The sequence below is a fragment of the Lytechinus variegatus genome, chromosome 15 (assembly GCF_018143015.1).
Source record: "Lytechinus variegatus isolate NC3 chromosome 15, Lvar_3.0, whole genome shotgun sequence".
Classification (NCBI taxonomy): Eukaryota; Metazoa; Echinodermata; class Echinoidea; order Temnopleuroida; family Toxopneustidae; genus Lytechinus; species Lytechinus variegatus.
The window spans coordinates 22,579,339-22,591,545 of NC_054754.1; the positions used below are offsets into that span (position 1 = coordinate 22,579,339).

At 32.8% G+C, this 12,207-nt stretch overlaps 1 long non-coding RNA gene across 1 annotated transcript; it reads right to left on the reverse strand.

Annotated features, from left to right (window-relative positions):
* Positions 1-2,609: 2,609 nt before the first annotated feature.
* LOC121429118 lies at positions 2,610-4,882 on the reverse strand. The gene is made up of 3 exons (XR_005971869.1): positions 4,843-4,882; positions 3,717-3,849; positions 2,610-3,237 (listed from the first exon to the last, which is right to left on the reverse strand). It is a non-coding gene; the product is annotated as an uncharacterized LOC121429118 (long non-coding RNA).
* Positions 4,883-12,207: the final 7,325 nt, after the last annotated feature.

The window sequence follows — 12,207 nt, forward strand, 5'->3', positions numbered from 1 at the left end:
TTTTACATGTACAAGCCTATGGACACCGCCACGGTTTTGGTACACCAGCGAAATGGAGGCGTGGTCATTAAACGTCCTTCGCGCATAGCGTAAAAATATGTAAATTAACATTTTGTCACTAATTAGCATAATGCGCGACCTGATTTAATATCGTTGGTGTCTATTGTACATCATGTTACTCATTCATTCACAAGTAATCTTTTTTTATTGATCTATTTGTTCTTGCCTGTCACGATTATTACTGCACCTTTGATTTATTTTAGCTGCAAGTTGCCAGGATCTTTGCTAAGGCAATAACTAGAAACTTTATGGGAGGGAATTTAATTGAGCTTGATTTGCCCTCTTTTCATATAATTTTCATTCTAATTACATTCACTATTTATAGAGGTTCCCAAAGAAAATGTTGCCATAATAACTTTTTTTCCCCTTAAATCGTGGAAGTGTTCCTCGGTTGACAATAATGGTTGAATGTAATTACGATGGCATCTCGTTATGTTTATGAAGCCCTTATTTGAAGAGCTCACTTGCAAAAGGGGTTAGGTCCATTTTTCATCAAATTTGATTTTTTTTTTGTCTCAATGTATAGATTTTTAATAGATGATACCAAAGAACAGTTGAAATTCCCATTAAAAAGTGATCTAAAATGGCCAAGAAAAATCACTTTTTTTCAAAAGGGGTTAAGGCCCATTTCGGTTTTGTTGCAAAAGGGGCTAGGTCCACACAATTTTTTATTTGGAAATGAATATTTTACAAAATATGAAGACAGATAGATTTCTTTCATAGCCAATTTTATGTTCTCATGGTAGGGTGTCATGAAAATTTAGTTTTGCATAAGAATATTGCAATTTAGTTTTGCATAAAAATATCACAATATGGGAGAGTGGACCTAACCCCTTTTGCAAACAAACTATTCTGAAGAGCTCATTTGTCAAAAGGGGTTAGGTCCATTGTTCATAATTTTTTATTGTTTTCTGTCTCAAAACCTCTATATTTTTAGTCGTTCTAATGAAAACAACGAAAATTTGAAATTCACATGAAATCGTGAATAAAAGTGGCAAAGAAAATCACCCTTTTTATCAAAATTGATTGGATTCATTTCAGTTTAGTTGCAAAAGGGGTTAGGTACACAATATTTTTAAAAAGAATATATCGAAAAAAATTGAAAACAGGTACATTTCTTTTATACCCAAATTTATGTTCACATGATAGGGTAGTACATCATGAAAAATTAGTGTCTCATAAGAGTAATGCAGTAAGTGAGAATAAAAAACATGGATTTTCTCGGAATGGTAAAAAGTGGACCTAACCCCTATTGCAACTAAACTCTTCATTCATATTTTTATCTTTTCTGTTTATTTTTAATTGCAGAAAACTAAATGAACTTTTATTTCATTATTTGAACAAAAATAAGAATAAATCAAATTCTTTTACATAATTATTGTACAGTCTCCAATATAGGTCCTATTATGAATAGCAGTCGGGAGCACTTAATTTTAAATGGCGACTTCTATGTCACTATGACCTAGGTACAATATTCTAGGGGGATTCTCAAAATTATCTAGGCAAGGGAGCAAACCGATCATAGGCTATAGAATATTTATTTTTTATTTTCAACTGGAAATGAATCTGGTATAATTTTTATATGGAAAGAAAAATACATTTTATATACAGGTTCCACATTTTGTAGAAATAATTCCCCTCCCCCGTATACCCATCATGAACAGTAAGGTCTTATGATTGTTCTTCCAAACCAAACAACTTTCTCTAACTGCCCCCCATTTCCTGCCTCTTCTCTCTCTCTCAGAAACTGACACACACAAATATATGCATAAAGGCAAACAATTCTCCTGTCATTTTACTTACTTTCCCACTCTTATCCTTATTTCTCTTGAAGAATATTTTGTTTAACTGCTGTTTGCTCTCATGATGTCACAATAGTATCATCACATTTCACTACAGAGTGCAACATCTTGTGCCATTTGTGCATACAAATTCTTGGTAGCAATGTATCATTACAAATTGGTGATTAATAAATGAAAATGACCAAGATCACATAATTTAATTAAAATTAACATGTTTATTAAGAAATCCATTTTCTAAAACATTGAAAATAACATAACAATAATAGAGTCTACAAGCATTAAATTAGATTTAAAAATAAAAGATTGAGTGCATTTTTCTACACTTAAGCCAAAATATACAATGTTTATTAAAATTTCATTCAAAAAATGTCAATGAGCCTAATAGTTAATATGAGGGATGCATCCAGGATTTCATAAAAAGAGCATAAAATCTGTGATATTCTAATTTTTCCACAAAAGTTTGTCACTCAAAAAAAGGAGGTAAATTCCTTCCAAATTTGCTGACAAGAAATATTCTACTAATGTGAGAGCACTCCACATAAAAAAAGGGGGGGGGGATAATTCCAGAATCTCCCTAAAGAGTGCCTTTCCCAGTCAATACATTAGTGAATCATTCACAAAATTTAATATTGTCTACTGTCACTGTGGCTAGAATTCAATCTATTTTTAAAAATATAGTCTATTTATATATTTTTGCAGAGGTAATCCATGTCAAACTTTTTAAAAAGTAAGATAACAATAAATGCAATTTAATATTCCTACATAATTATTCAGCCATTATATGAAGACTTGCAATTATGGTAACTTTGTCCAAGCCCATTGCAGCTTCCATAAAAACCTTGATTTCTTGCTCAGCCCTGTTACCATGGTAATTGTCATAGTGACAAGATTACAATAGTAATAACTTGTTTATGAAATGAGGCCCAGGAATGATACTAAAATTATTTCTTAATCCTCTGATCACCTTTATTAACATTTATCTACGCATGATTTTTATTTCAAAATATAAATTTTTGTCTTGTATACAATAGGCCTTTAAACTGGAAATTATATTTAATTTCACAAAAATTTCTAAGAACTAGTAGAAGTATTAAATATTAATAAAAGGTAATACATTTGCCCATTGGAAAAAAAATATTTCTTACTTGTATTTTGTGTGAAATTTTGTATACTTTAATGTCATTGCCCGCTGATGAACCTGAACTTGTACTGCACTCTTTTCTACAGATATGCAGTTTAAAGAACATTCAATGCTTTGTTGATATATCTATTCAAATTAATTTGAAGTAACTACTTATTAACTTGGCCTTCATATTTCTTCCGTCTTGGTACTTGTTGTGATACCGGTACTTAAACAGCTTGGGCAGTGGGAAACCTGCATTGTAAAAAAATAGAAAAAGAACAAAATGAGCTGCTGATGTAAATTATTCTTACTCATCTAGTCCAGTTTTATTAAGAAGATTTAAACTCTATTTAATACTTTTGTCCTACATCCAGATAAATTGATCTATCAATATAACTATTTACAGTATGTTTTGATAATAAAGAGTGCAAATTATTTGAAATATTTATCAGATGATAACTGTTCATATCATGGTTTTTTATGTACATGTACATAGACAGAAGGTATGGTCGGTGAAAATGGAAATACAGGTGAATCTGAATTCAAGCAAATATTAGCTATCAATGGAGCTTTAATTTTATGTGATATCTTATTTTGATTCAGCTCAATTAGCCATACCCCCCTCCCCCAAAAGATGTAATATTTATTCATTTAGACTATTTTTTTTTTTGGGGGGGGGGGGGTGATGAGCTTAGATACAGCCTGTATTATTATTAAAACAACAAGCATACCTTGCAATTTTCCAATTTTTATTCAGATGTCCTGTTCCTCATTAGAGTGTAACTCACACTTGCTGATCTGCATGGTTCTCAATTTTGTCCCTCTGACCGGGTGTGAACTGCTAAGATCTTGGTCCTATTGGATCTGCAATAAACATTTTTTTTTACAGTTTGAGAGTATTAGAGATAAAAACTACTCTTCGTAAACAATATTTTAAAAAAAAATCCAGCTGCCCATATCATTGGCGTATGAATATTCCAAACAAAATTATCAGGTCAAAAAAATTCATTCTCTCTATATCATAAAGTTTCACAGGGAGGCATACGTATACCGGTACCCGACTGTTTATTAAAGTAAAATGATTCCAACCACATATTGCTCCAGCTGTATAGCTGAATCAGGACCTGGTCTATGCTGGTCCTGTATATAACTAAAGAATCACATCACATTTGAATGAAGTAAACACTGAGAACTTTTCAGAATACCACCCCAGGCCAGGCCCAGGGCATCCTGTTCAAATAGAAACTTGATTTACGTCTAAGTGAGTCATTTCATTCAAATCTAACAGTGTACACTAAATCAATTGGATTTCATTCATGATTACTCTGAAGTAAAAAGCTTCTGAATAAAAGAAGCTGCTGAGAATTATACTTATTCATATGAAGATGAAATAGCGTGGACGGACTAGGCCTAAACTTCAACTTTCAAGCTTGAAGTTTGGGCCTAGTCCGTCCCCGCTATTTTCATACCCCATGACTACATCGACAATCTCGCTAGCCGGCTAGCACCGGCGATATCAAGGCCGGATCTCGCTCTGACCAAAATCGACAGTTTGTCGTTACCAAAACAGGAGGTCGGAAACAAGTCCACATCTACCCCTGATAATTGACAATAAAACTGAAATACAGGTTTACTTTTTGCTTACATGAAGCATTCCGATGGTCTACGACAAATGGTAAGTTAGGCCTATTTTTTGAGAAACTCATGCACTGACAGATGATTTATTTGGAACTGAAGTCAGGCAAAAGAAATGGGAGCGAGGTTTACGTAGTAAAGTAATACGGGATGGGCCCCGAACCCCGGCAAACACCTCACCATTGTAAGTGAGATCAAAACATGAAAATGAACTTAACTTACTTTTATTCTTATGGAATGTCATTAAATTAATATTGATGTTCCCTCCAAGATTTTCTGCTCCAATGAAGTTCACTCAGAAATCACGATTTCGAACATCAATTCTATAAACAGATGATTAGTCGAGCTATTTCGTTGTAGAAACTGGAAATTCGCAGAGTCTAAAAGAACAACACTTCGCACAGATCTCGTAGGGAATTGTGGGAAGGAAAAAACGTGTTTAATTCAAAAGATATGAATAAAACATTAGCGTCTTAGCCAATCATAGAAGTGTATTTTGCGTAATTTGACGTCATTTCATGAATTAAACATTGACCCTCCAAAATCAACCTTCAAATTGTCCGCCGGCAGCCATGTTGGCTGTGTACAAAACCTATGGGAGAAAAAAACGCGCGAAAAGAGTTACCTCTCTAGCTCCCTTCGGGAGCTTACGTATACGTAAGATCGTATCTCTGTGCGTGCGTGGTGGTAGTACGCCCTCTATTGCCCTCTCATTTCCAGTATGTTTGACGTGCTGTACTTTTATTTCTCAGCTCTACAGAATTTCTGTGCTCTCCAGAATTTCTGCAGTCTCTATTTTCGACGAGGTAGCGCTATTTGCGATGGACTATAATTCAGTCGTTTTGTTTAATTTTGCGGTTGTCTGTATTTCTGAGGTTGCCTCTATTTCTGTTGTTGTTTATGTTTCTGAAGTTTTTGTGTTCTGAGGTTGTCTATATTTCTGTTGTTTATGTTTCTGAAGTTTTCTTAAATTCTGAGATTGTCTATATTTATTAGGTTGTCTACAATTCTCTGGCTGTCTATATTTTTGAAAATGTCTTTATTTCTGTGGTCTCTATTATTCCTGTAGTTCTCTTCAATTCTGCGGTTGTCTATATTTCTGAAGTTGTATTTAATTCTATGAATGTCTTTACATTTCTCAGTCTTTCTCTATTCCTGCATGAACCTATATTTCTGTGATTGTGTTCAATTATATGGTTATCTACGTATTTTTTTATCATTTATTATTCTTTGCGATTGTCTTGTTTTTGTGTTTGTCCTTATTTCTGCACTAATGTTTGATTCTGTGAATTTCTATTTTTTTGTTATCTTAATTATTTTAAAAATTTCTTTATTTTTAGATATATTTCTGCATTTTAGTTTATTTTCAACGGTACATATATATTTCTCAAATCGGTAATTTTGGCACTTATGGCCGCCCATAAACGTGTGGTTCATCAGTACTTTATTGATTAGCAAATCAATAAAGTACTGATGAACCACACGTTATCTGTGTAACTTTGTTTATTTTATTTCATGCTCTGCCTCATCACAGAACATCGAGCACTCTTCTTTACAAGGATAGCATTCACCAAGTGTATATATATATATATAGTTATATATATTTATAGCTTTCTCCCATACTGTATCAAAGTAATAGCTTTGATCCAGCTGAGGCATGGCGGCTTGTTATTGGTCAAAACCCACCTTCACCCGACAAAGGAAATTATAATTGGTATAGTGCCGAAAATCTATCTGACGGTCAATCGAATCGGGGTCGCCCTAGCCACTAACCCGTCTCTGTGGTCTAGCTTGGGCCCGGGTTCGATTCCCGGCTGAGACATTTTTTCGGCATCACCAATTTTTCCAAAAGGGTAGATAGCTCTGGGGAACCTTGATTTAAGCTACGCCTACCATTGCTCTCTTCATCCATTTCATGAAAATTTCATGAAATAAAAGAGTTTCCAAAGCTGTTTAACATGTATAGCTTCAAACACACACACACAATATATATATATATATATATATATATATATATATATATATTATCTTTTTTATTATTCCACTATTCCAGGTTGATATCACACGTGGAGACATAGATCCTTTTAAGGTTACTTTTGAGGGAATTGTTGGGTCCAGCTTTAAAGGCGACTTAGCAATTGATGACGTCACGATTTCCTTAGGATATTGTGTACAAGGTAGGCTGTTATTGCAATTTATCATTTATCGTGTCCTCACTAATCACATAACATAATCATTAAAAATGTTGCTGCTGATAAGAAAAGTTTAGTCGGTAAAGTGTCTGCCTGTTGAACCAAAGATCGTTGGATCGAGTTCACCCCAGGCTGTTAACTGAAGCCAGTGCGTTGTGTGTAAACGTCTCTCCCGTGTTCCATAAATGCAGGCTATGTTACAGTGGAAAACACTCCGTCCCTCCGAAAGGACGTTATATGGAAGCCCTGTGTAGAGGAGAGTCACCAGCTTTGCACGTTAAGAACCCACTGCACTATTCGCATAAGTTAAGGAGTATATATCGTGAGGAGAGAGGCCAAACAAATGACAACAAAAATAATGATGATATGATAATAGTAGTAGTTGTAGGGGTAGCCGTAGTGGTTGCTGTAGTAGTAGTAGTAGTAGTGGTAGTAGTTGCAGCAGCAGTGGCAGTAGAAGCAGTAGTAGTAGTAGTATTAGAAGTAGTGGTAGTAGTAGTAGTTCAATTCAATTCAATTCAATTTCAATTTATTTCATTCAAAATTAAAAACAATTACAAGGTAAAAATATATATAAATAAAATAGAATGTGGAGACAGCTAGGAAGAACATTGAAGTCTTATAAAATGCTGCCACCAATAATACAAACAATTAAAACCAAGTAATATACAAACAAAAGAAAAGAGAGCATATTTCAAATGAATAACAAAATGATACATATAAAATAAATTAAGCAGTTTACAAAACCTAACAAACCCTAAACAGACATAACAAAAGACACAAAGATAAAAATGAGCCTGATAATTTACATGTAATTTTGTAATAGTAGTTTCTTATAATTCTTTTTAAAGACATTTAACGAAGGGCTTAATTTCATTTCTTCTGACAGAGCATTCCAAATTTTTGGTCCTTTGTAAAAAACTGAATTTATGCCAACATTTGTTTTAAAAAGAGGTAAATAAAAATTTAACTGGTTTCGCATATCATAAGAAGTTATTTCAGAAATCAGAGTGAACTTATACATGAGAGATATAGGTACAACATTTTTAGATATTAAATACATTAAAATAGCTGTATTTAAATTATTCAAATCGTATATATTCAACAATTTTAATTCATGAAAAATAGGTGATGTATGGGCAAGAAAACTGGCATGAAAGACAATACGAACTGCTTTTTTCTGCAAACGAAATAGTCTTAACATCGAGTAATTGGTGGAAGATGCCCAAGCAACATTGCAATAATTTAGGTGCGGAGTAACAATAGCATTATATATCATGAATAAAATGTTTCTAGGAAAAAATCTTAATTTATATAAAACACCTAAACATTTTGAAACTTTATTACAGACCTCACTAATATGTTCATGCCAATTTAATTTAGAATCAATAAGTACACCAAGAAATTTTAGAGATTGTACAACTTTTATATTTTCATTGTTCATCTTAATATTCAAATCGTTATAATCAATTTTCTTATTCGTAAAAATCATACACTGTGTTTTCTTTACATTTAAAATCAATTTATTAAAGATTAGCCATTTACTGATTTTCTGCAATTCAATACTAAAATTCAAACATAAAGTATTAATATTATCATGGCTCATGAAAGCACTAGTGTCATCGGCATATAGAATAAACTGTAACTTATCCGAGACATTACAAATATCATTCATATAAATAAGAAAAAGAAGTGGACCCAGAATAGATCCCTGAGGCACTCCACATCCGATTTTCCTCAATTCAGACTTAGTGTTATTTACAGTTACAAATTGTTTTCGATCAGCCAAATAACTTTCAAACATTTTTAACAAAATTCCACGAATACCATAACTTTCTAACTTAACTAACAAAATAGAGTGATCAAGCGTATCGAAAGCTTTACTTAAGTCTAAAAACAAACCAAATAAAAAGAATCGAGAATTAAAAGCATGAGAAACCTTATAAACCAAATCAATTAGAGCATGGGATGTGGAATGCCCCGGACGAAATCCATACTGGGACGGTGTCATTACATTATGTTTATCTAAAAAATCAGAAAGGCGATTATATATACATTTTTCGATAATTTTAGAAAATGCTGGCAAGATTGATATAGGTCTGTAATTAGATAATTCTGACTTTGATCCATTTTTAAAAATTGGAACAACACGTGCTATTTTAAGATTATCAGGGAATATTCCAGTAGTTAAAATAGAATTAAAAATATTGCACAAGGGATAACAGAGAATGTGAATTGCTTTCTTAATGACTAACATACTAATTTCATCATACCCAGCAGCAGAATTACTATCAAAATTACACACAATTTTAATAATTTCATCTGGCATGTCTGGAGTGATGGGATTAAAAAAAAGCAGTGTTATTGTTTCTGTTCAAATATTGCACAAAATCATTCTGTCTAGTACAGGTAGTTGACTGCAAACTATTTGAAAGAGTTGAACCGATATTAACAAAATGATCATTAAATGCTTGAGCGATATCACAATCTCCAACTACTTTATCATTGTTAACATTTATACTTTCAATAACAATTTTATTGTTCACTCTACCCATTGCTGTATTTATAATATTCCAAGATTTTTAAAGATTGTATTTGGCATCCAAAAATAACTTTCTATAATATTCATTTTTTTTATACATTTTATTTTATAGTTAACTTTATCACGATAAGACTTGTAATTATTTTCTCTATATGTAGTAGGATTTTCGATAAATTTCTTGTATAACAAATATCTTTTATTGCACATAATTCTCAAGTCATCATTGAACCATGGTTTATCTTTACGGCGTTTACATTTGACATTAGTTTTACAAAAACATTCATCACATAGATTTGAGAATTGATTTAAAAAGTATTGTACATAATGTTTGGATCACTACTATCAAAATTCCATACAATCCTTTCTAATTTCATAATAAAATCATCTATATTAACATAATTTATTTTGCGCCTCGTAGATACTGTATTTTTTGCTGATATAATAACTATGAATACAATACACAGGGAAATGGTCACTTACATCAACCAAAAAATACCAGAATAGATATTGTTTATATCATTTGTAAATATACTGTCTGTTAAAGTAGTAGATTGTCTGGATACTCGAGTTGGAATATGAATGACTGGATAAATCGATCTGGTTATAAATACATCTAAAAATTCACTAACCTGTGGGCAAGAATCGGCATTTAATAAATTAAGGTTAAAATCACCACAAACATACAATAATTTATTTTCTTTGGAAACTTTATTTAGTACTGTAGTAAGAGATTCTAAAAAAATAGGCAATGATGAATTTGGCGGTCTATAAATTACGCTAAATATTACATTTTTAAAAGATGATTTAATTTCAATAAAAATACATTCCATAAATTCCGAAAAAAAATCTAGATCACACCTATGTACAAAGTAAAAATCATTTCTGATGAAAACTCCTACACCACCACCCCGGCGATCTTGGCGGGAGTTACCAATGAAATTGTATCCATTAATATTATAACAAGGATCATTACATTTTAGCCATGTCTCTGTTACACCTATTGCACAGAAATTAAAGTCGAGACCATGTAAAAAGGTAACAAGATTATCAATGTTCTTCTTTATACTTCTACAATTAACATGTAGACAAGAAAATCCTTTTCGCAAATCAATGTTAGATTGTTCTTCATGCAGAAACGTGTTCAATTCATTTGGCATAAAACAATTTAGTTGGGGACCATAAGAATTATGTTCATCATTATCAATTGGAGATAAAAACTTGGATATATGAATAAAATTATCATTTCTCATTGCTTGTCTATATAACTCAACATCAGGCATATTTAAAACATCTACAAAACAGAATACACACAAAAAATAAGCAAAAACAAGGATAACAAGGAGAGTGTACAGTTTAAAAGAACCACCAGGAGTTTATTATTAATAACAAGTTTGACAATCTGAAAAATAGAAGGTAAAGTTTACTTCATATATGTAAAAAAAAAATGTAAGGCTCTGTATCCATAATATGTAATTCCAATAAATTGGATCTAAAATATATAGAATAACAAAAGGAGTCAAAAGCAAGGAGCCATATATAACAGATAAATGACATATTTGTCAGCACGAATCCATGCATTTAGTAATATGTCTTTAAACAGTTAATGTATATACAGTCTGACGAATACACAAGATGTTCTATTTCAAGTCTGATAGTTTTTTGACGAGTTTCTTTACAGTGCGTCCATCCTCATGCTTGACCATGGCAAAGACACGACCACCCAGGTCCATGTCGCTGTGATGTTTGGTCGTTTGGATGCTTGAGCTTGGAGATCCAGATTTTTCTTACTCAGGTCTTCGACAATCACTATACCTTCACCTTTCAAGTTCCTTCTGTTTTTTATCATTTTGAACTTGGCCCTGTATGAAACGAACTTGACGAGGATACCTAGAGACTGCTTTCCTGTCTGTGACTTGCTGCCCTTGGTATCATCACGAGACTGACGGCTGAAGACACGGTGTGATCGATCAATATCGTTGACGCTGATGTCGACCCCAATCTGTTTCGCAACATCACATACTATAGCATCAGTGTTTTCATTAGGGGTCAAGGGAACTCCCAAAAGCCGAATATTATTTCGTCGAGAATATTGTTCAGCTATATCCATACGATCAGAGAATTCATCTACTTTGACTTTGTTGGAATCTAGTAGTAGTAGTATAGTATTTTTTATTCAAACCGTGGAAGTGGTGGTAGTAGTAATATGAATCTATAAAATCGTTATAACAATATGACGTGTATTGAGCGCCAAACAAGGGATCATTATTACTATACCTTTACCTACCCGGAAGAGTTGCAACAAATGATTTTCAACGGGTTTTTGTACTATTTGACCTTAGGAATAACATATCAAGAATCTACCAAAATCCGCAGACGGGAAAGTGGTTACTTTTAAGATGGCGTCCATGATGGCCGCCGTTCAAAATGGATACAACTCAATCATCATCCACCCTAAAATCCTATTTAGATTCATATTCCATGGTCTAGGGGGTAAAACATTGTTGATACAGGCTAGGGTGATTTATAAGCCCTCCAGTGTGCCTGGTAAATCCAAGATGGCGTTCAAAATGACTACTGTAGGCTGAAAATTCACAATTCATCTAAGTGGCTTCAATTTGGTTTTTATTCATTGGTTTTAATTGTGAAGTAGCTAGTACTTGGAACAAGTGACTAGAACAGCCAGTCGGATGGTGTACAAAAAAATCTAAGTTGGTGTCCAAAAATCCAAGATGGCTTCCAAAAATGGAGTTTAAAATACCTAATGATAACTAAAAATGGCCATCTTGAAAATAACTACCTTCCTGTATGCGGATTTTTAGATTTTCGGTATGTTATTCCTGAGGTCAAGTACTG